The 23,873-nt window shown below is 51.3% G+C and overlaps 1 protein-coding gene across 5 annotated transcripts in view; it reads right to left on the bottom strand.

Annotated features, from left to right (window-relative positions):
- The window catches only part of HIVEP3 (HIVEP zinc finger 3), a 461,322-nt gene that overhangs the window by 97,572 nt on the left and 339,877 nt on the right, over positions 1-23,873 (bottom strand). The gene's annotated exons all lie outside the window — the stretch shown is intronic.

Below are 23,873 nucleotides of genomic sequence, written 5' to 3'. Positions count from 1 at the left end.
TCAGCAGTGAATAAAAGAGAAAACAACATTCTTGCCTTTCTGGATTTGTGATTCTAGCAAGACAGGATGAGCCATTAACCTACAACAGGTAAAATAAATGGTTTGGAACAAAATGGGATACAGAGTGAGGGAAGCTGGAGAAATCTATTTTAAAAAGGGTCTGTGCACCATACATACATAAATTAATTTGCATTAAAGAAACGAACAAACCTCAGAAGCAAATCTACCAAATACCGGAACTATTACAATATTGATGTAACTTAGTGTTAAAAAATAACTTTCAAGCCTGAACTGAGCCTCAGTATTCTTTTTTTTTTAAAGATTTTATTTATTTATTTGGCAGAGAGATAGAGATCACAAGTAGTCAGGAGGCAGGCAGAGGGAGAAGGGGAAGCAGGCTCCCTGCTGAGCAGAGAGCCTGATGTGGGGCTTGATCCCAGGACCCTCAGATCATGACCTAAGGTAAAGGCAGAGCCTTAAACCCCTGAGCCACCCAGGTGCTCCAACCCTCAGTATTCTTAAAGGAAGAGATAAGTTGAGTGCAACTGCACAAGAATATTAAGCACTACGTATAAAAAAAAAAAAAAGACCTCAGCAACAGTTACAAGACAAATGGCAGGCCACATATAAATTATTTGCAACATATAAAAAAAGGGTCAATATCCATGATCTATGATAAGTACCCATAAAACAATAGTAGAAGCTAATAAAAAAAATACTAAAGCACTGGGCATGAAGCCTGCTTAAGATTCTCTCTCTCCCTCTCCTTCTGCCCCTACCCCTCCCTCTCTGGAAAAAAAAAGAAATGAAAATGTCTAATAAAGATATGCAAAATGCTTGGCCTCACTAATAATTAAAGGGATATAAGTTAAAGTCAATATCAACTCTCCCCCATTTGACTGGCAAAGAGGAAATCGACTGCCACCATCAGTGCTGCAGAGAAGAGGTCAAAATTTATGTCAACCCAGCAGCTTCCCAAGTGCACACACAAATACACATCATTTTACACATACATAGACACAGACGCATGCACACGTGTGATCAGTGCAGTAACAGTTCTAACACTGAACATGGACACAATCCTAACATCCATCAGCAGGGAAGCAGTTTGATAAGTAAGTGGTGACAAATCCACCCAATGGAATAGTAGTAATAGGACAATAACTTTTCTTAATTAAAAATAATTATGCACTCCTCCCAATGATAGAGATTCTTTGTGACTTCATGTATGCGTTGACCATGGGGTTCAGCACTTCTCCCTGGCGATCTCCCTCTCTCCCCTCACAGCCTGCAGGATGGAAGGTAGGACTGGGACCCTATTTTACACACAAGGCTTAGTCAAGGCTTAGAGACCTGACAGGTGGTGAACTTCAGGGTGTCTGACCCAGGAACCCCCACTCTTAGCTACTACGCACACTTGCTGTCAATGGAATGGTGTGAGAAACCAGAAAGGCAGCCTCACAGACCCACACCTGTCCACGTAGCTGTGGGTCTGTGGACATAGAGGATCAACTCCAAGCTGTTAGCTCCTCTGACAGGTGGGACTGTGAAGGGACGGGGTTTAGAGCGTGCATGTTCTTCTTTATACATTTCTAGACTGTTCTTTTTTTTTTTTCTTTTTTCTCTTTTTTACAATCAGCACATTTATCACTTTTATAAATTAAGGATTATAATTTTAAAATGATATCAAAATGTCTTCTTTTCAGAGCACAGCTGAACAGGGAAGCCCTATTAGGGCAAGAGGGGCCCATCTGCAAGGTGGTGCCCACCCAGGGCAGGAAGGACTCTTCAGCAACTTCTCTACAGGCCCCACCCAAAACCTCAGGGAGGGGCGGGGGTGAAGGGCTGTCCTCTCCACTCCCCATCCTCCCTGTGGAACCGAAGCAGCGCGGCACGGCCTCTGCTGGCAGGTGGAAGGCACCCCACATCCGGTGTGGGCACTGGGGTTGGCATCCCCGCAGGGGAAGTTTAGTGGGGAAGGAGTTACAGAAAACCCCCTGGATACCTGCAGGGGCCAGCCTCGTCCCAGGGCTGGTGAGGCAGCCAGGGGGCCTGGGGCTCCAGCCCTGGACCTCACACCCTGGTCCCAGGAAAGCCCTGGCTACCCTCCTGACATACAGCCTGTCCCTCCACTATGAACGGGACATCTGTAGATGGGGCTGGCATGTGGTCCAACTGAGTTTGATCTGCTTGGGGCAGGGAATTGAGGACGAGTCTTTCCATTTGTATTTTCATTTCTGCTATCATGGTCGATGGGTCGATAAGAAAACATGCACATCTAAGACAGAATCACACAGAATAATCTTGGTGGGTCATGCTGGGCCCCTGAGCAATTGGGAGTGGACACGGGGAGAACTGCCAGCATGCCTCATTGACCCAAGGTCACACGGCATGGATAGTACAGAGCGTTGGCCCAGACACCATCAGGACTTGGGTTCAGACCCTGGTTTTACCCATTAATATCTGTGTGACCTCAGCTGAATTACTTAACTTCTCTGAGCCTCACTTTCTTCATGAGTAAAAAGTGATAGACATCCCCTTTGCCTGGGTTTGTGGTGTAGATCAGATGAGACGATGCTGTGTGAGATGTGACAAGACAGCGTGCTCGAGACACTTGACAAATGCCTGTGCCCTTCTCCAGTTACAGCGGGGAAAACACACACACTGCCCTTCTTCTGTCCATCTCTCTGCCTATAGGTCCTGTTTCAAGGACTGGCCCTGCGAAGTTTCCTGCCCTCTTCCCTGTGGCTAAGTTTGGGGCTCTCACTTTCCTGGGGTGCTCACCTTTGCTTCAAATGCCTGCCCTTCTTCCTGAGAAGGCTGCCAATACACTGGCAAGTTCAGAGGTCGCTTCTGGAACCTTCCTGGCTCATGGCTACATTCTCCAGACCAGAGGCTTCTCCCTCCCGTGGAGCAGTGAGGTGTCCCAGACATGGAAAGTGAGCAGGGAGAAAAGCGATGGAGCTCAGAGCCTTTGATAGGGACAAGATGTGCTTTGAGAATATCCAGAATGTTTTCCAAAAAAAGGAGGGTTTTTTAAAATAGAGGATGGCGATACATTTCCATTTGTACTGACGACAGAAAAAGAGGAATGCCAAGTGCAGGATAATGGATTCTGTTTCGTGATCAGGAGAATATCTGGGCCCATAAACTCAATTGGCACTAGGCAGAAGAAATACTGTTTTCAGGCACCGCAGGGAAGGGAGACACTGAGGCACACAGAGGGCACCCAGCCCAGGAGTCCCAGAGACTAACAGTGGCAGGAAGAGGAGGTACAGATGAAGCCCCAGGGCAGCACGGGAGGCTGAGGTTCTGAGCAGCCTGGGCCCAGAGCGAGGTAGAGGAGTGTTTCCTGGCATACCGGGCCACGCCTCGTGGGGGCCCTCTCGCACCGGAAGTGTCCTCTCACTGGTACAGTAGAAAGCTCACTGGACTGGCCCACACGTGGGGTCCTGCCACATCCAGCTGAGTGACCTTCCACAAGGTCCCTGTCCCTGGGCTAGACCGCAGGGAGCCAAGGTGAAGACACCTGGCCCCTGCCTCGGGTGTCATGAATCTAATAGGGAAGATGGGCCAGAAAGTCAGGGCTTAGACCCTTTCTCCCAAGGAACCCTAAGCTTGAGCCTCTTCCTCCACCAAAAGCCTCATAACACCTTCCCCAGTTTGCAGAGAAAGAAGGGAGGGGTAGGGAAGGAAACCAACATTTGCGGAGAGCCTACCATATGCTCAAACTGTCCCTGTATTGTCTTTCTGTGGCACTGATGCTATGGAGAGGCTCCCCCCACCACCACGTGACAGCCACGGGAGCGGAGGTCCAGAAACCAGAGAGATATGGGTGGGCAGCCTTGCGGAGCAGGTCAGCCCCAGGCTAAGGTCACAGACAAAACTGGGCACCTCTAGTCTCTGCCACCGTGTAACCTTGGATGCCACTTAGTACTTTGGTCTTAGTTTCCCGATCTCTAAAATGGGCCATATAAGAATTTCATACAGAGTCAACTTTCCAAAGCATGACCTTCTTGCTGTTCCTCTTTTGGTTACTTCTGATCATCTCACTTTACTGATACTCACAAGGATTTTGTCTTCTAAAAGAAGAAGATTCCAGATCCCATAACAAGAGGACAAAGAAGAAGAGCAGATCGAGATTCCGGGAGACCTCAACTGCTGGTCCACCTTCGAAAGGGAGGTTAGTAATGAAGGGTCACTAGGAAGAAGCAAGCCGGATGTGTGTGTCTGGAGGGACAATTGACTTATATCCCCACCGTGACTGCCTCCCTAGCAAATGGGGGAAGCCTGGTGACCCAGGACCTGCCAGGGACCCAGACAAGCTTCTGGTCCCAACCTGCCCCCACACCTGCCCAGTGCTGCCCCTCCCCCACCCCCTAGTTCAAGGGCTCAGTCAGGCAGAAGGCGCTGTGCCAAAGGAAATTGTTTGCTACAGAGCCCTCTGGGTCTGCTCTGCTCTTCTTCCTTTTTTTGGACTCTGTGGCTGTTTGAGTGGGTACCTTTTTCCATAGAGAGTTTCCACTCCATCCGTTATTTACACTGTCACCAGCTAGAGAGAGGCTGTTAGAGCCGGTGAACCGGATCAGGCCTGTGGGGCCCTTCTCAGTTTATTGGGGATGTGGAGGGCCTGGGTCAGCTGCTATTCCGGGGAGACCGGTGGGTGGGAGGAACGGCCTCCACCCCCTGCAGGGCTGTCTGTCATCTGCTCTGACCCGTTAGGAAGACATTTCCACAGTGGGATTTAAGGGCACCACTTCCTGGGTTTGAATCCTTCCTCCTCCGCTTCCCAGCTGTGTGACCAGGGTCAGGTTATTTACCTAACATTTCTGGGCCTCCATGAGCTAGTCTGTAAATTGGGAGTAAAATTGGCACCTACCGGACTTGATGCTAGAGAGACTCAATCAGTTAATGCACATAAAATGCTTAGAATGGTGCCCGGCCTAAAGCCTCAGTAAATGTCAGTAAATGAGGATGAAGTTCTTTTTTCTGTCAATCTCACTAAGATCCAGTGCCTATCCCCTCATCTGGGCCAATACGTAGCAGGGTCTGAACTGTCCTCCTGAGCTCGCCCTCTCTGTAAGGCCAGCTACACTACCTTGATACCCAGCTCTCTCCTTGCCCTTTCCTGTCCCCAAGCCTTCAGCGGTTCCTCCTGGAGAATACGGTCTACACGTGGGATTGCCTTCACAAATACGCCAGGAGGCCCCCTGACTTCAACGTCCCCATACAAAACCCTGCTCCTGGCCAAATGCCTGCCCAGAGGGTTCATGTTCCCTTCCAAGCAAATCTCCATCTGGAACTCTTTTCTCCATTCCACTGTGGCCTAATCCAACCACACCTGTCCGAGTGAGCCCCGCTCACATGCCGCCTCCTCCATGAAGCCCTCCATGACCTACTCTCCCTGGCCAGAGATGATCTCTTATTTACAGCATTTGGTCTCTTTATTGTGGCATTTACCTCCTCTCCCCTGGGTGTCTAATAAAACATATACAAATTCTTGTCGGCATCACAGAAAAACCACACGAGCTTTGAGGACAGGACTGGGATGCGTCTGATTCATCTCTGTATCACTCACAAAGCCTTGAACATAATTGGTGACAATAAATGAGTGAATAAACACTGAGTTCTCTCAATTTACTACCCCTGGGTAACAGGGGAAAATATCTGTAGGTGGGGTGGATGAGTCAACATCCCGACAGCATCCACACACTCTTCCTGGTTCCTTCTGAGGGAACCAGCAGATGGGGGTGCCAGCCAGGGACTGGGGACTGCAAGGAGCTCACAGCCCCCTCACCCCCCACAACGCGGTCTCTACTGCTGAGGCCTGGGTGAGCAGCCCAAAGCCCAGGGTCAGATTCTGAATCTCAGCACATGGGTCCTGAAAATCACCCAGGCATCCTAAGAAGTCCAGGAGCCATCACTGACCTCTCCCTCTCCCTCCACGTCCTGTATGCTGCCAGGTTCTTAAGGAATTGGCTCAAGTATGTGCAGCCTTCTAGCTCCCCACCGACCCCGGTCACTGGGTCCACTCTCTACACAGGACAGAGTGGCATCTCCGCATCACAGAAGAGGCTCATGGCCCAGTGCTCCATGACCACTTCTGATGCCCACCGACTGCTGTCAGAAATCTGGATTCCACTGGAAAGAGCCTCTTTCCCACAGGGCCACCATGACCGTCCAGCCACCACCCCCTTCTCCTGACACTCTCCCTTACCTTCTTGTCTTTCAACTACCTGATAATACCTGAGCACATCGTCTTCTTTCCATGCTTCAAACCCTTGTGGACGCTGTCCTCATCCTCAGGAGAGGCCTCCCTCCCCTTATCTATCAGGCTAACTCCCACCCAACTTTGGAAAGTTCAGCTTTGGCAAAACTTCCTTCTGCCCCAGACCCGCCACTGTCCAGAGAGCTGGCTAAGACTCCCCTCTCTCCTGCTCCTGACCTTCCATCCAGACCTTCGTTGTGACACCAACCATGCCACCGTGTGCTCCTTATCCTTCCCGCCAATCTGTCTTCCCCAACAGCCAGTATCTCAAGGGCAGGGACAACATGGACTAGCCTGTCCCCCAGAGCTCGGCTCAGTGCTTGGCGTGTGCAGTAAGCACCTCTGACGTCACTATTTCTGGAAGCTCACTTTCCAGGACAAGCAACAGCTGATTTTTGCCAAATTGGCAGGTCCACAGTCCGCCTAAACCAAATGGCTCTCCCAGGGAACCTGCCGTCTCTCTCTGCACCATGGCCTCAGGCCCCAGAAGAGCCTGCTGCTGGCCCTTGTGTCCCTCAGGGACTCTATGGCCCCGTCTGCCCAACCAAAGACCAGACAAGCCCATCTCTAAAGAAGCCCTTCTGTTCTAAATCCCTGCTGAGGAGCTGATACTCTTTACCAGCCGGAATAATTCTTCCCCATTAAAGAAAAACAGAGAGAACCAGGCCTCTTTCTCTGCTCCTCCGGAAAGCACAGATGGGTCTCCAACTATGCAAAGAAGCGAGGTGTCCTACTGATCCTTGAAGGAGTGCTCTCATTTGGTGGCAACTACGATGTCCTTATGAGCCAAGGATTTCAAACCCCAATTTTTCCTCCAATTTTCATAATTGGGTGAGATTGTTCTTTCTCACTTTTCATTTTACATAAAGGGAGGGTGAAGGAGGGGAGCAGCTCATGGAGGGCTGGGGCCCTCTAGCCAGGGTGTAGGAGAGGTGGAACCAGCCCCCAGGTCATCACCCCACACCCGCCTGGGGCCTCACCCGACAGACAGGGCGCTTTGACAGAACAACAGCACACGCCTGTCTCTGTGCTGTTCTGTGAGCTTTCTTCACGCAAACAGAAACACCCAGAGAGGTGAGGGCACAAAGCCCCACAGTGAGCTGGCGGGAGGGAGACGCCTAGTTCCTAGAAGCCAGGCCCCTTCCAGGTCCAACATTCCAGACAATAGGCAATGCTGTGAGCCGGACTTTGTCCAGGCAGAGAAGCCTCGATTCCAGAGCCTTCTGCCATCACAGGCATCTAATCCAGGACAATAGAAACTCTGCACCCCCAAGACAGGGCAATGCCCTGTTCCTCCTGCTGGTCTCCCATGCCCTTCTGGTTGGGGGGGGGTCCTCCTTTAGGACTCCCAGTGAACCCTGACTGAATGTGAGAGAGAGAAGGAGCTAGGGCTGTGATTCTGGAACCTTCCTCTGGCCTAGCTACCCTGCTTGTAACCCATGGTCTTGTGCTATACCTTTGAGGATATACAGGTCCTGTCTTCCAAATTCTACTATAAACTCTTAAACAGAGGCTCACTCTGCATGGACTTACTCAGCGCACAACATGGACAACCGTACACAGCCCATGACTTCTGACCATTCCTGGCATCACAGTCATCACCACTGTAATTAAGGAGCTAATGCACAATTACTCACTCTCTCCTTCAAGAGTATAAGTTCTCAGGGAAGAACCAGGCCGTTTGTCTTGTTCCCAAGCTGTAGCCCAGCCCCTAGCAGAGTATTAACACAGACAAGGCACTCAAGAAATACGCGTTGGAGTAATAAACTCACTCAGACTCTCATTCATGCATTGAATTGGAGGAAGAGGGGACTTGCCAGAGCTGAAGGTGACAGACAGGGTGTTCTGGTTCCAGCTCTGCAATGAGCTCCCCCTGGGCCCTTGAGCAAAGCATTTCCACACTCTAGTCCTCTTCCCTCATCTAGAAAATGGAGTGTGGGGTTAGACCTTCCGTATCACATTCGTGTGACACTGAGGGGTATACCGCCTTGGACTCGGGGTCCTGGGCACCTCACTGACCGCAACCATGTTCCGTGTTTTCTCTAGGTTTTGCCCAGGTCCAGGTATATGGGAGGGGCCCAGGAAAGAAAGGGGAGAAGGGATCGAGGCAGGGGGTGGCATAAGCCCCAGTTGGGAGAGTTGCTGTCACTCTTGGGCCACATGTTGGGGAGAGGAAAGTGACACTGACAGTGAGCCATCCCATGACCACAGGATGCTCAAGGCCTCTCACATCAGCTTGCTCACCTCCAGCCTGGGCACCAGGAAGGAGAGAAGTGATCTGCCCGAGGTCAGAGTGAGCAGCCAGGACTGACCCTGGATGTCCTGCGGGCAAGTCTAGACCCTTGAACACATTTGGTGGCAACTTCTATGTCTTTATGAGCCAAGGATTTCCAACCCCCGGGTGATATCTGTTGTGGTTTTTTGGGGGTTTTTTTCATAATTGGGTGAGATTGGTCTTTCTCACTTTTCATTTTACATAAAGTGAGGCTGAGGGAGGGGAGCAGCTCATGGAGGGCTGGGGCCCTCTAGCCAGGGTATGGGAGAGGTGGAACAGGCCCCCAGGCCATCACCCCACAGCTGCACAGCCCATGTGGCTCCTAGGAGCCTGGGCACAACTGGTTCCCACCAGCAGAATCCACTCAGCCTTCTAGGTTCTGGGGGAGGGGCAGCAGCATACCGGTGGTTAAAACGGAGACAACACAAGTCACCAGAGCGACAGGTCCCCCAGGGGTGGCACCAGGTGTCATGAGAAGTTACTTAAAGGAGACGGGACAAGGGACCTTGAGGAATCCGAGGGCTGATGGGGGGGCCTGGGGTGGTGTTCAGGCTGAGGAGACAGCATCTGCAGTGTGCCCGCAGGAGACCCTGCACTGGGGTCTACAGAGCGGGACGTTCCCTGAGGGGAAGCCATTTTCCCACCTGGACTGCAGGCTGGCCAGCAGGCACCTGTGATCAGACCCTGGGAAAACAGAAGAACCCATCTGCGACTGTCCCCTCTGAGGAACTCCCGCCATGGCAGACCAGCCTCCCTGGCTCACTACCTGCTGTCTTGGTAACAAATTACCATCAAACTCAGTGGCTTCAAGCAACACACACTTATTACCTCAGCGTTCTGGAGGTCAGAAATCCATGAGTTCCCCTGGGCTACAATCAAGCGGCTCACAGGGCCCCATTCCTTCTGGAGGATCTGGGGAGAATCCCTTTTTTGTTGCCTTTTCCAGCTTCTGGAAGCTGCCTGAATTCCTTGGTTCATGGCCCCTTCCATCTTCAAGGCCAGCAAAGGCCGGCGGAGCCTTCCTCACGTCTGACATGGCTTCTCCTGCTTTCTCTCCCATATTTAAAGGGCCTTGAGATAGTAGCGGGCTCAAGTGGATCATCCAGGATAATCTCCCTATTGTAAAGTCAGCTGCTTAGTGGCCACAATTCTTTTTTTTTTCTTTAAAGATTTTATTTATTTATTTGACAGAGAGAAATCACAAGTAAGCAGAGAGGCAGGCAGAGAGAGAGAGGAGGAAGCAGGCTCCCTGCTGAGCAGAAAGCCCGATGTGGGGTTCGAACCCAGGACCTGGGATCATGACCTGAGCCGAAGGCAGCGGCTTAACCCACTGAGCCACCCAGGCGCCCCAGCGGCCACAATTCTATCTGCTGCCTTAATTCCGCTTTGTCATGTAAAGTCACTTAGTGACAGGTTCTGGGAATCAGGACTTGGACACGTTTTGGAGGCCGTTATTCAGCCTATCACGCTGCACGGAACACATCTCCCCCAAATACAGCATCAGGAGACAGGCGGCGCAGGCAGAGGGAGGCAGGGAGGGGGAGAGGAGGCGAGGCTGGTGGTCTGGGGGCGAGCGGGGCAGCAGACACACACTCACGTCCTACCGGCAGCCTCCAAGGCAGCTCCCCGGGTGCCTGCTCGGCGCACATTGCCCTGAGAAAACTTGTCATGTCTCCGCACTGAACCAGGCACGTGCAGTTTCCACAGAGACTGCCGGAGCAGGAGCTGAGCCAGAAATAACCTCGCTGAGGTGGAGACCGTCTCTTCCTTGGTGCTCCACTGGCTCTCACACCCTCACGCGCCCCTGTCAACAGGCCCTGCAGGCACGAGGGGACCTTCCAGGGATAGGTGACCCCTGGGGGTGGGGGAGGGCAGGTGTGGACTCCCCCCCACCCCCCACCCCAGTGATCTGACTGCAGGGCTGGGCTGGTACCCTTGCCTCCTCAGCCCTGTGGAAAGCTGTCCCCGCTTTTTCCTGACCTCACCACCCCTGAGCTGCAGCGCCCTCCAGCACCCCAGCCTTTCCTTCTCTGACCTCTTGCCACCAAACACTGGGATCCCCGGGACATGCCCTCGGTCCTGTCACAAGTGCTGCTCTGCCCTTGCCTCTCCTCGGGCTTCCAGGATGTGCTCGGCCCTGCCCAGAAGGGGGCCCCAAACAGGGAAATATGAGCCCAAGGGGTCCCCTGCCCTGCCTCGACTGGGGGCGAGCCCCCCCAGCCTTCTGCATGTGTGCCCTGGGCGTCCCCTGTGGGAAGCTGGGCCCAAACCCTGCCTCCTCTCAGAGCTCCCCTCAGCTCCCTGGGAGGTTTCCTCAAAGAATAAGATCTCATCCCCTGTAGGGGCTAAAGGATGTGCTGAAGTATAGAGACCAGCAAATATCTGGGCCTTACTGTCCACGCTACTCCGACGACAGGGTATCCTTAAGACCCTGGGAAATATGGCCACGACTTAAATTTCTCATGTTTTCTCTCTCAAAGGCAAACAAGAGTTAACACAACTTCTACATGCTAGGCCCTGTGCTGAGTGTTTCGCATGCCCTTAAGTTCATTTACTCCTCACCTGGACTCAGCTACGATCCTCCCCATTTTACAGAGAAGCTGAGACCCAGAGAAAGCAAACAACTTCCTCAAGGTTGCACAGCAAGACAGTGGTAGAGCCCAGACTGGACCGTTATGTCCCGTGTGCCAGACTCCAAAGCTGAGACTATAGCCACTATATGTCATTTTTTGGGGGGCAGTGGAGGCTGGGGGCAGAGGCCCATAGGTGACCCACGTTAAATGCTAAATGGGATGCTTCCAAGATTGCCTCCTAGAAAGCCCAGAGCTGTGCAAATGTCTTCAGTTTTGTCTCTTTGTATATACTGTGGTTCCATGTAAGATGTTATTTGGGCTAAAAAGAAGTGAGGAGAGGGGGAGAGGTGTCACTATTTTAAAAGTTTGGACATCACCAACCCCATCCTTGCAGCGAGGACAAGCCCAACACTCAGGAACAGATGTGACTCGCTCAAAGGTGCGGCCTTTGCCGCCGAAGCCAGGGAGCTTTGCTCATTTCTCCTGCTCCTTGAAGGAACATTCGCTTATTCTCCATTCAGCCCTCTGCACGGCTTGGCACAGAATTTAGAATCAGATGTAGTGTGGGTCCTGGCTCATGCTTTTACAGCCACTGCATGCCTGGCGGCTTGGCAGGGGGAATAGCCGAGTCCCCATTTCCTCGCCTGGAAAGTAGGGCCTGTGCGGGGGACGAGACGAGAGCAGGCACAGGCAGGCTGCGAGTCGGTCCTGAGCGGTGCATCGTGACCATGGGTCCTGAGCCACTGTGATGGGGAGAGGGAAAAGAGCCCTACACTTAGAATCCAAAGCCTCTAGCAGCTTCCCAGCTTTGCTACTCACTACCACGTGCCTTGAGCCACCCACTGGACTCCTTTGAGACTTACTCTTGGAGATAAAAATGTCTCTGTCAGGGACGGTATGAATCTGAAATGAAGTAATGCAGGGAAATGCTGGAGGCACGAGTGGCTTCTGGGTGACAGAATCCCAGCCTCTGCCCTTACCCTGTCTGATTCCGTGGGCGAGGGGCAGGGCCCAGGGATCTTGCATGTTCCCGAGCCCCTCGTGCCACGCCGTGATTCTGTTGCAGGTAGGCAACAGACCACCCTGAGAAATCATTCTAGAAAGCGCTCAATGTGTGTTTGTTCAACAGAATAGACAAATCCTTGAACATCTGTTGAGCTGCACATGGCTGCTGGAAGACATGGGCCGGAGGAAATAAGCAATTTTCTCCAAATACATTTCCTGTGAAGTCCAAATGATGGGAATTGGGTTGGGGCTTCTAGGACGAGGAGGATGATGCAAGAGCTCCCTTCCCCGGGGAGAGGAAAATGAGCTCTTCCTGTCTGACGGGGAGACACCTGGTGGGAGGGTCAGTGCCCAGTGGCGTGGGGTCCAACCCAGGGACGGATATCCCAGGGAGACCCCTGGGGACCAGTTCCAAACCCTGTTCTCTTCAGCATCTTCATGCAGACAGGAAAGAAAGAACTGAAAATATGCTCATTAAATCTGCATCTGGCACCCAATTTGGCAGGGTTGCCAAAATTCTGTAAGACTAGAATTAAATTAGCAAATTGGAAGTAAAGTGATTTTAAGCAGACATGATGGAATTCATTAGGGCCAGGTGGAAGCCAGTGGGGGAAGGGACCCAGGAAAGCCCACATGCCCTGGAAGTGGGAAAGCCCAGCCCTGAACAGAAACAGAAGAGAACCAATCAGTGAGCGGACCTGACCCAAATGATAGGATTCACCCCTCAGAATGTGCTGGTGACCAAGACAGCCCCACACTGCAAGGCGAGGAGAAGCACCTTCTGGGGGACAGGAGATGGGGAGACCAAGAAGAGAGGCCCCAGAGAGTTGCTAGAAAATAAGATGGGGGTCTCCCCAAACTGGGGTCTCCTTGAGGGCAGGCACTCGGTGTATGGACAGGGTTGGAATCCCTATATGTTTATGAGCTCGTGGTCTAGTGAAAACACAGGGATGCACAGGGTGGTGGGGGGGGATAGGGTGGGGCACAGAGTCTAGGCGGGAAGGGAGAAGGACACTTACTAAGCTCAGGTACTGCGTGACACGTTTGTCAAGGATCACCTCTCAGACATTAGCTCTTTGGATTTTTTTTCAGGCTTCCTTTTTTTATTTTCTTTGTTTAACAATTTTTTTTTTTAAAAAACACCTAAGTATTTCATGTACAATGTGGACAAGTGTTCCCTCCCCCCACCCCCCAACATTCTACTCCCAACGTGAAACCACCACTCACAGTTCCCTGGTATGTTCCCACTCTGTTTCCATGAGCACCGAAACAGATTTCAATGTGCAGACACGTACAGAATTGTTTAACTTTCCCTGTATAAAAATGGGATTGTATTAAACATAGCACACAGAAACCTTTCTCCAGTTAAGAATATGCTGGAAATGTCTCCCTGGGTTGGGGCTTCTCGATTCACTTCTTTTTAAATGGCCACAAAGTAGTCCATGGAACAAAGGCACCATCACCTTTGTAAGTATGGCCACTGTTGGACGCTGAGGTCATTTGCAGCTTCTTCCTGCTGCAAGCAATGCTGAAAGGCACACCCTTGAATGAACACCTCTTTGTGCATGTGTATTTCCCCGGGGCTGGGGAATTGCTAGATGGAAGCAGGCGTGGGCAAGTATCATTTTCACTGACAGCAGTTAAGACTCACAAGTTCTCTTTGACCCTAGCCAGCACGGAATCTCATTTGTTTTCACATTATTGCCATCTGTAAGCATTCTAACTCATAATCTTTCGGGTTTTGGTAGCTAGAGCATTAGTCCTAGGTTTTTGGACCATCACTGTGAACTACCTGTTTACATCTTTTGCACACTTAAAAACATGCCCATTTTTTCAGTTGATGTCATTGTAAGTAGTGATGACAATGAACAGGTAGCTTTCTGTGGGTTGAGAACAGTTCTAGGCACCCCACAAGCTCACAGCTTGGAATCAAAACCCTAAGAAGGAGGTGGTAGCATCAGCCCATGTTTATAGCCGAAGACAGAGAGTCTTGAAGACTCCATGTGATGTCTAAGGTCACACGTTTCAGATGGGAGACAAGCCAGTGTCTGAAGGAAGAGCTGAACCAACCAAGTCATCCTGGAGTGAGATTTTGCAAAGCTTCCTCCCTCCCTCCAGCTAAGTCATAGAGAAAGAACCCCTCCCCCCTGAAATTTTCCCTCTTTCTGTTATTTCTCCTTTACTTTATCTGGGGAGGTTTTCAGAGCGTGTTGTGCTCGTAATACCAGGTTAGGAAACTGAAGTTCAATCTGACAGAGGCGATCACAAAACAGACCTGGACCCTGCACGTTCGACGGGACGCGGCCATGCTCGAGGAGGAGTCTGGAGTGGGAGAAGCAGGGTTTGGCTGGGGGCAGGATTTACGTGTGGCGCTAGAAGTCAGGGAACAAGGAGGCTGAGGCAGGGGCCCAGCTGTAAAGGATTGACAAGCATTGTCAAGCTTGGGGGGGCAACATGGGAATGGGTTAAGGCTGGGACCCAAGAGTGCTGTGAGAATCAGCCTTGCTCAAAATCATCATCGAATCAAAGGGTGTTCTCACCGTCCCTGGGCACGCCCACCGACGGGCATGTGGACCAGTAACATGCTGTCCTTTCGGTGTGAGAAACACACCTGCGTATATGGAAGTACAGATCGAACACGCAAAAAGCCATACTTGACAAAGATCAGATTTTTGGCCTTTAGTGGCATTTTTTAAATGTGGTTCTTTTTTAGCTCCCCAAACACCAATGTCACAAGTGGGTTTCTGGGTTAGAGACCCGACACTGAGCTGTCACACGGGCTTGGTTACCCTCATCTCAATGACATTACTTCTGTCTCCCATGAATGCAGCACAGAGGGGAGGACGAAGGATCATTTGCATGCCATTTGCCACTTTGCTTCTGAGAAAAAAGAAATTAACAAAATCGGAAAAATGTGTGAAACTGACATGCTGAAACTAATATGCAGAACCAAGTTTTAGAGGCGCAGTTTAGCATTCGTGTTGTTTTTTTCAGCTTTGACCTCAGATAACTTTAGTGTTTCCCCACATATTTTCATATGGAATTCTAGTCCAGTCACTCCTTTGATACATACACACTTTCCTGATGCATATACTCCATGTGTATATCCTATGTCTTACATGTACATCTATTGGAGATGCATAGGAGTTCTCTGATCAATCAAGCTTGGAAAACTGCACATAATACCTACCTCTACACATGCGCGCACACACATTTCCCCACACAGTGCTTTTTTGGAGATTTCCATTGCACATCTTTCCTATTAAAGACCCGGGTGTCCTGCAGGATACAGCCCTTAAGGTACGTGGCTGTAGCACTTTTATTTCCTCCCTGTAACACATCTTCCCATCCCTCTGCACCTGTGTTCTCCACACCTTGGAAAGTGCTAGATTTCTTTATTTCACAAGATTAGAGCCTAGTGAAATAAACAGCCCATCTTGGAGGTCCATCCTACTCCTATAAAAATTAAATGCTTTCTAATAGACTCATGATGATGGTTTCCTGTCTATCTGGTCATCTTTGACTCCTCCTGTATTTTAGGGCAACACCAAATGCCCACAGGCCAAGGCAATGTGTGGAGTGACATGAGCCTCCTAGAAACCCCTAGTAGACCAAGGCAGGCGAAGTTATCTCGCTCTACAGTTGTGCGGTGAGCCTGGGCCAATCACCTGCTCTGGGCTTAGAGGTTGGCAGCTGGAGGGCCCCCAGAGACTCACCTAAACCAGCTCACTTGTTGTGTGAATGGGGAATCCCAGTGAGAAGGGACCAAATCTGAGAATACCTTGACCCCAGGCTCTTTTCCTTCAATCTAAGAGACAGCCTTCCCTGGCTGTAAATGTTTTCTACCCTAAAAGAAAACCAGATTCGTATTAATAGGCCTTTCCAGCTCCTGGACTCAGTTCTCACTACCTGGCACCCCTCCTTCCTAGCCTTTACTCACTACGATTCCTACAGTCACGTCATACAGCTCTACAGATAAAACTAGCTTTCCATCTGTCTGCTGCAGCATCAAGTGAAAACACGTCGGTGAACTTTCATCACATGGAAAGGGCATACTTGCTCTAGCCTAAAATATAGGTCATACAATATACTAGAAACTCATTTAGGGGCAGTCTCCAGGGGAGAACCTTCCTCCTCCAACATGATACCCTCTTCAATTTATCCTTTTGCTTCTTTTCACCCACGCAACTCTAGGTAGCAGCGTGGGGTATTAATAACAGTAGGGACTCAGTGACTTCATGACCTTTTATGACTTTTCCTCCATAACCTTGAGGAGGCGAGCTAGTCGGAGCATATGTGGACTTAGTCATTTATTTTTTAAATCAACTATTCGCTATGGAATAATCTCATATGGACCGAAAAGTTGCAGGGACAGTTCCCATAAACCCTTCATCCCATTTTCTTAAATGTTAACATCTTACATAACCCAGGTCCATCATTCAAAGCTCAGAAACTGATGGTGGCATGTCACTATTAACTTAAACTCGAAGCTTCATCCAGATATCACCAGTTTTTCCACTAATGTCCATTTCCTGTTCCAGGATCCCACCTCGCATTTAGCCATCAGAGCTTCTTAGTCTCTGGGTTGATTTTGTTTTCAAGAAAGAACACCACCTCCTGCATGCGAGGTGGTGTGCTGGGTGCCAAGCTGCCCTGTGAGGAGACCCAAGGCGTCTGATGGGCAGTCGAGTTTGGCTTTGGGTGTCCACTCCACCCATCCCCTGGAATGCAGTTCTGGGCTTGTCACCCCTCATACGGAGTTTTCAGAGGCCACATCTGTAAGATGGAAGTGATTGCTTCTACCTTGTTAGGATGAGACGGTCTATGCAGACAGTCATTTTGAAGGCCTAAAGCCCAATTCACTTAGAGCCCTATCCAGCTCGCTGTTAGCTATAACAGCAATCAGGAATTAGGTGCGGTATCCTGTATCTAAAACAGGATAGCTCAGAGTCTGGGCTGCCTGGCTGAGCTGACCATTTTAGCCTCACATAGGATCTACCTATAGACACCCATGTACACTGTGGAGAAAGAAAGTCATTTTTTTTAAAGATTTTATTTATTTATTTGAGAGAGAGACAGTGAGAGAGAGCATGAGCGAGGAGAAGGTCAGAGGGAGAAGCAGATTCCCCATGGAGCTGGGAGCCTGATGCAGGACTCGATCCCGGGACTCCGGGATCATGACCTGAGCCGAAGGCAGTCGTCCAACCAACTGAGCCACCGAGGTGTCCCAAGAAAGTCATTCTTAAATTCATTTGTTCTACATTTCCTGCATGGCTTTGCTCAAGTGTCACCTTATCGAGGATAACTTACTTCCCTGACCATTCTACAGATAGGAGCGCCCCGAGTCCCTCCCCCTGGCTTTCTCTAGCTTCTTCCCCTACTTGATTTTCTCCCACAGCACTCAGCCTATTTGGCGTATTATACATTTCTGTGCTCCTTTGTTCACTGTATGCCTCCCTCTGCTGCTTTATAAGCTCCAGGACAGCACCACTGCTGTTTTGGGCACTGCTGCACCTCTGAGCCTAGAACAGTGCCTGATGCTTGGTATGTGTTCAACAGATCTTTGGTACATGAAGAACTCACTGGATGCTCACTTTCGCTCTGCCATCTCTTGCATCCATCCCGATAACCTGAAAACCAACCCTTCCCATCCAAACATACTGTTTAATTCAAATAAGAGAAAAGCTCCTTGGGAAGCAGATGGCTTTGAGGCTTCTGGGCCTTCTTAAAGAAAAAGAAAAAAAAAAGGAGTAATGCCTTTCTTTTAATTTAGTTGCATGCCATTAATGTCCCTTCACCTGCCTCCTCTCCCACGAGCAGCTCTGTCAGTTAGAAACCACAGTCTCCTCCGCGTCCAGAGTCTGTCTGCTGGCCTCTCGGCACGATCAATTCCAGCAGAACCCAGGCTGGAAGAAGTGGGTGAAACCCCTCGCCCAGCTGACCTGCTTCATTATGTGGTCACTCAGCTCTTGTACATCAAAGGCCTGTAGGCCTCTCAGAGCAGGAAGAAAGCCAGGGGATCCTGCAGACTGGCCTTGGGGAGGACACTGAGGTCCAGAGAGGAGAGGGAACTGGCAAATGACACACAGCGACCTAGCAGCAGGTCCCGGACAGAACCCAGGACTCCCGGCTCTGCACCCTGGTCATGACTCCTCTTGGGCCGGACCTACTCTCCCATGCCCTCTCTCCCCAGGGGGCATGTGCTTGTTTCCTTGAGTTCCAATCTGGCTGTCTCCCTACCCATGCCCATTCCTGGGGACCTGATGAGTGTGGGCAGCACTGGTGGGGGGGACTCTCCAAAAGTACCCACACATGGGACAGTAGAGTCCAGAGCCAAAGAGAAAGGAAATGGGGATCACATTTGGCGAGAGCCAGATACCTTCTTACCAGCTCACCTAACACTCATAGTACCCTGCAACAAAGGCGTCATAACCACATTACACACCGAGGAAAAGGAAACAGAGAAGTTTTAAAATGCAGCAAATCACACAGCCAGTATGTGGCCGAGCCAGCAGCAGCGTGGAGTTCCTTCTGGTTCCGAAGCCCTTGTGCTCTGCCCGACCATGCTCGTGGAGACCCTAGCACCGAGCACTCTAAAGACAGGTCCTAAAAACAACAGAACGTTCCTCTGGAAAAGGAGCCAGAATAATCCCATTCTAGAGATGAGGAAACTGATATCTGGAAAGGAAATACCACTTGTCTGGGGCCACGTGGCTAGCGAGTGGCTGGATCGGCCAGACACCGAGCTTCTCAAGGAGGCAGCCTCTCTCCTAGTGCTTAGCCTTGAGCTGAGCCCACGGAAGGATGCAATCCATGGCTGGTGAAACAACGAATGAATGACAGAGGAGGTGAGAAGCATAGCTCCTGTATCTCCCATAAGCCACGGCTTTCCCCCCAGCTGCCCTTGGGGAGGAGAGAGCAGGCTGATGCAGGGGAGCCTGAGCCTGTACATCCACACGGACCTCCAAACCTCAGACCCCCTCTCCCAGCCAGTGGATATGTCGGAAGCCTGGAAAGCGACACAGGCCCTGGTTCCCACTCAGCCCTCAGCTCTCCACCAGAGCTGGAGCTACGCGATGAAGAGGAGTGGGAAGATGGCAGGGCTCACTCTTCAGCCCAATGACTGAGGCTAATGATCTGGAGTGCACCTTCTTGTCAAGTGTCTGCTGTTTGGAGCCAAGTGGTCCATTTTTATTGAACCCTTTAGGACCCAATTCACAAATGCTGTCATTGCTTTTATTATCATGCATGTTTTATACCAACAACCGAAACAACTGTTGGTTGTTCACCTACTACATGCCAGGCACACACATCTCATAAGATGCCTGACACACATGGTTTCCTACACCCCATGCGGCCACCTCGTAGGTCAGTGTTCGTGTTTTCTTATTACAGACAAGGAAGCTGGGGCTTGGAAGAGGTAAAGGGACTTGGCCTAGGAACATGCCGTAAAGGAGGAGATGCAGACTTGGGCCTGTGGGCCTCGTGCTCCCACCATGAAGCTGGTGTGGGCCTGGGACACGGGGGTGAGAGCCATAGCTAAGGATGCACGGAGACTAGAGGCACAGCCTGCCAGCCTTCCTGGGCAGTCAGCCGGCTGGGCTTCTCATCCCCAGGTTGACCTTCTAGCACCAGGGTGCTTCTCCACATGCACCCATGCCATCCTGACAGGCTTTGAATCTTTTGTGATGGGACTTGGAACTCTTCAGTTAAAAACCCTCAGGTGACAGCAAAGGATGCCCTTGGGCAAGAGCCAGGTTCTCAGCCGTTAGGAGGGATTTTCTCACATCCATACCTTCGTCCAGAGGGTTCTAAAATGTTTCTTATGAAATCCAAAGAATTTCACAGTTTACAAAGGATATCTCAGAAGCTGAGGCCTAACGACCCTAGGATTCTCAAGAGAGCAAAACTAATTCTGACTGCCACAAATGGGGGTAAAGGTGTGTCTTTATTCACCATGACGACAATTCCCAAACAGTGTGGTGTTTATGAAAAGGACTTCGGAGCCCAGAGTCCTGAGTTGGGGTCCTAGGTCTACCTTTTACTAGCCATGCAACCTTAAGCAAATGCATTCAACAAAATAGTTCCTCAAAGCTTGCTATGCATGCATCAGCCCCGGGACGGGGAAGAGGGAAGATGGAGAAGTGGCCCACAAAAGCCACCGTCTCTCTTAACTCAGTGTTCCTCATCTACAAAGTGGGAGCCAACAGGTACCAACTGCCTATGGCAGTGTGTCAGGCCCTGGACGTGCTGGCTCTCTCTTCACACCCCTAAGCATCTCAGGAGGCAGGTTCCTCCTGTATCACGCTTTGCAGCCGAGGACACAGGGATCCAAGGGCTGCATCAGCGGCTTGCATGAACCTGCAGTGGCCACGTGGAAGGGACTGAGCTCTCTCCCCCTTCAACATCCCCCCCTTCGTGGGCCCTCCCCCCTTGGCAGATGAGCCCACAGAGTGAGCAGGATAATAGGAGAGAGTGCTCTGCAGCCGATCAGGAACTGCACAGATGTATGACATCATGGTTATTAATAATGGAAGCAGCGCAACTAATTCACGATCCCTCCAGATGGACCACCTGAAATGTTGTGAACCTCCTGCAGATAGCATCAGATTTTATCACGGTGGCACTGGAAGGGGCCTTAGGAGTCCAGGCTTTGGCTCATTCATAGGGGTGGGGGTGGACAAAAGGGGAGGGTCAGCCCTCTGAGACTGCAGGGGCTGCCCCGCCCCCAAAGCCCAGGTCACACCAAGTTGGGCTTTATCGACTGAACCACAGAGATCAGGCACCAGCCACTGGCCCCTCCAAGGGGACGCAGCAGGGAGTGGCCAGTGTGGCCTCTCCACGGGCCCTGAGCCCAGCTCCTTGATGTCACAGGGCCTTTGTACCTGCTGTTCTGCTCAGAGTACTCCTTCCCCAAAAGTCAGCGTGGCTGTCACTGTTTCAGCATTCAGATTTTGGGATAAATGCCAATGCCTCACGAGAAGACTCCCTGGGCCCCATCTTCAGCTTTGCCTATACCTTCCTAACAGTCATCCTTCTGTTGTATCACTATTTAGCCTTATCTAGTCCATTACTAGTCATTCTCTCTCCCCACTGAAACGCAGGCTCCACGAACAGAGGATTAAATGATTTTCGGTGCTGTCATCCCTAGAAAGATGCCTAGGATGCAGCAGACACTTAGCAAACATGTTCAGTGAGTCCCCCGGATGTTGGCTTGGGTCGCAGTCCCCCTAGCAGCCCGCCGTCCCTTGCCCATTCACTCACTCACTCACTCACTCATTCAATAAATGCTTACTGAACCCTTCCTCAGTGCCAGGCGTACTGCTAGGAGCTGGGGATTCCAATCAAACAAATGACACAGAGTCCTTACCCTAACAAAGCTGTGACGGTTGATTAAAACAAACAACACAGAAGCCAGAGCTGTCAGTCACATCATGTGTGACCACATGATAGCTGACCCCCCCAAAAAGGTGGGGGGATCAGTATGGCAGATAAATGGCACAACTCTGGGGAAATGCAAACATCAGATAGACCCTGCAAGGGCTTCCTAAGGGCTCAGTCCTCAACTGGGCAAGATGTTTCCAGGCACCCCCACCAGCTCTGGGGAGGTGGGGACAAGGGGACATGCCCATTGCTATGGGTGCCTCCTGGCTGAAGCCTGGAGCACAACAGGATGGATACACATGAGTGACCCTGTGTCTAGGAGTGTGTGTGTGTAGAAGCAGGTGGCTGAGAGGTAGGAGGGTGTGTGTAGGTGTGGGATCTAAGTGTGAATGAGTACACAGGATCGAGTGTGCAAGCATGTGTGTGCTCAGGGAGAGAGGGATTTGTGCTTAGAAATTGATGTGTGAGTGTGTAGGAGTCAGTGTGTGTGTGTGTGCGTGTGTGTATGTGTGTGTGTGGACACCACTTCCCCTACTCTTCATCAGAGGTCCTAACACTTATCATGGTAAAGTCCCCAAAACAAATGACACACAGTAGCTACCCAATCATCATTTGATTCATTCACCAATAAATCATTTCAATCTTCGGGCTTGTTAAATATATTCTGCAGAGTGTCCACACAAGGCAACAAAACTGGTTTGAGAACAGAATGACGAACCTCTGGATATAACTGAATGGGGAGAGAGCACTGGGTGAGGAGTCTGGGTTCTGGTCCCTGTTTTACCGCTATCTTGGGCTGCTGTTTAGTTGTGTGACCTCAGAGCAGCCAGTGAACAACTCTGAGCTTCTGCCTACTCTTCATTCAAGAAGGTAACAAGAACTTCGCTCCCAGAGTTTGGTTGCAAATCCACACCACCACACCATCACTACTGGTAGCCTCAGAAGCACTGTTTCCTAGGAGAGCAAGCACGTGGAACTTGAAAAGGGCTATAGGGTCCCCCGGGAAAATTCTGGGCTTGACAACGTTAAACAGGTTCTTTTATTGCAGTACTTCTCAGAACCTTTAATTTGCCAATATGGATTGAAACTGGCCAGGAGGATGATAAAGAGCTTATCTTTAAGCCAGACTTACTAGAACAGGGAAACCTTTACTCATGGCACGGCTTTCGGAACTAATGTTTCCCAGAACACGCTTTGGGGCCTCTGCTAGCAGGCACACAGGACACTTATTAGTGTCCCCTTTCTTGCAGCTGACTGAACAGAAACGGCACTCCATCTCCCTAAATCACAGAGCAGAGCCATGGCAAATACCAGCCCAGAACCATCGAAACCACAGTAAGTGGCACGTGCACAGGGCTTTCTACTTACACAACGTTTTCACTTGAATGATCTCAATTCTTCCTGACAACATTCATCTGCGGACCCTAAGCCCCATTTTGCAGATGATAAAATGCGGCTGAACGAAATTGAAGACTCTGCCCAGAGCCACTGAGTGACAGGCTCCTAACTTGACTTTATCAGTTTGCATTGGGTCCTTGACCAAACCATCAACGAATACATGATCTAGTCTATAGATAAGCAATTGCAGCCACCGAGCAGAGGCCCCTGCAAGATGCGGTGGCTGACACCACCTGCACCTGCTCAGCAGCGGTCCCCACTCCTGGCCCCCTGCATTGGTTGAGGAGAGGGCAGGGGAGGGTGCTCCAAGAAATGCCCATGGAGTAGAAACTACTCTGGAAACACCCAGGCGGCGAGACGGGGAGTAGCTCCCTGCCAGGCACCACACCCTCCGGATTATGCCAGGGACAGCCTCCCCCCACCCCCTCCGAGGCTGTACCCCCTGCGCCAGGTGCCATTCTGCAAGGAGGACGGAAAGAGCCAGAGCTCTGTTGTTTCACTCACTCCCAGTAAGCCGGAGGAGCACCAGGCTGGTTGGCGGTGACAGTCTGAAACTGCCACCGCCTCCAGGGGGAAGGGCGGCCAGGGCTGCCCAAGCGCTTCAGCAGTCCCCACCGGTGTGCTGGGTCCCACCGGGTAGGGAGCACCAGGCCAGAGAGGCGTGCCGGGGTGAGGGTCTGCCCAGGCCCCCGGGGGCTGCGCCTGCCAGCGGCGAGCGGGGCTGTGCCAGGCGCGAGTGTGCGAGAGAAGTGTGAACGCGGGAACGCCTGTGTCACCCCAGGGCGGTGACAGAAGTAGCGTCTGGGAAACACAGGCAGCGAGCGCGTGCACCAGGCAACCCCAGGCTACGGAGGAGTCCCAGAGGTCCCCGGAGTTGGCACCGGCGCGCTCCTGCACACGCGCCTGAGCCCAGTCCGCTCCCACCCGCGCGGCGCCCGCCAGTCCGTCCGCTGCCCGCCGGCCCGGGGCT

This window comes from Lutra lutra, chromosome 4 (assembly GCF_902655055.1).
Source record: "Lutra lutra chromosome 4, mLutLut1.2, whole genome shotgun sequence".
Classification (NCBI taxonomy): Eukaryota; Metazoa; Chordata; class Mammalia; order Carnivora; family Mustelidae; genus Lutra; species Lutra lutra.
This window is presented reverse-complemented; position numbering and strand designations above follow the sequence as displayed.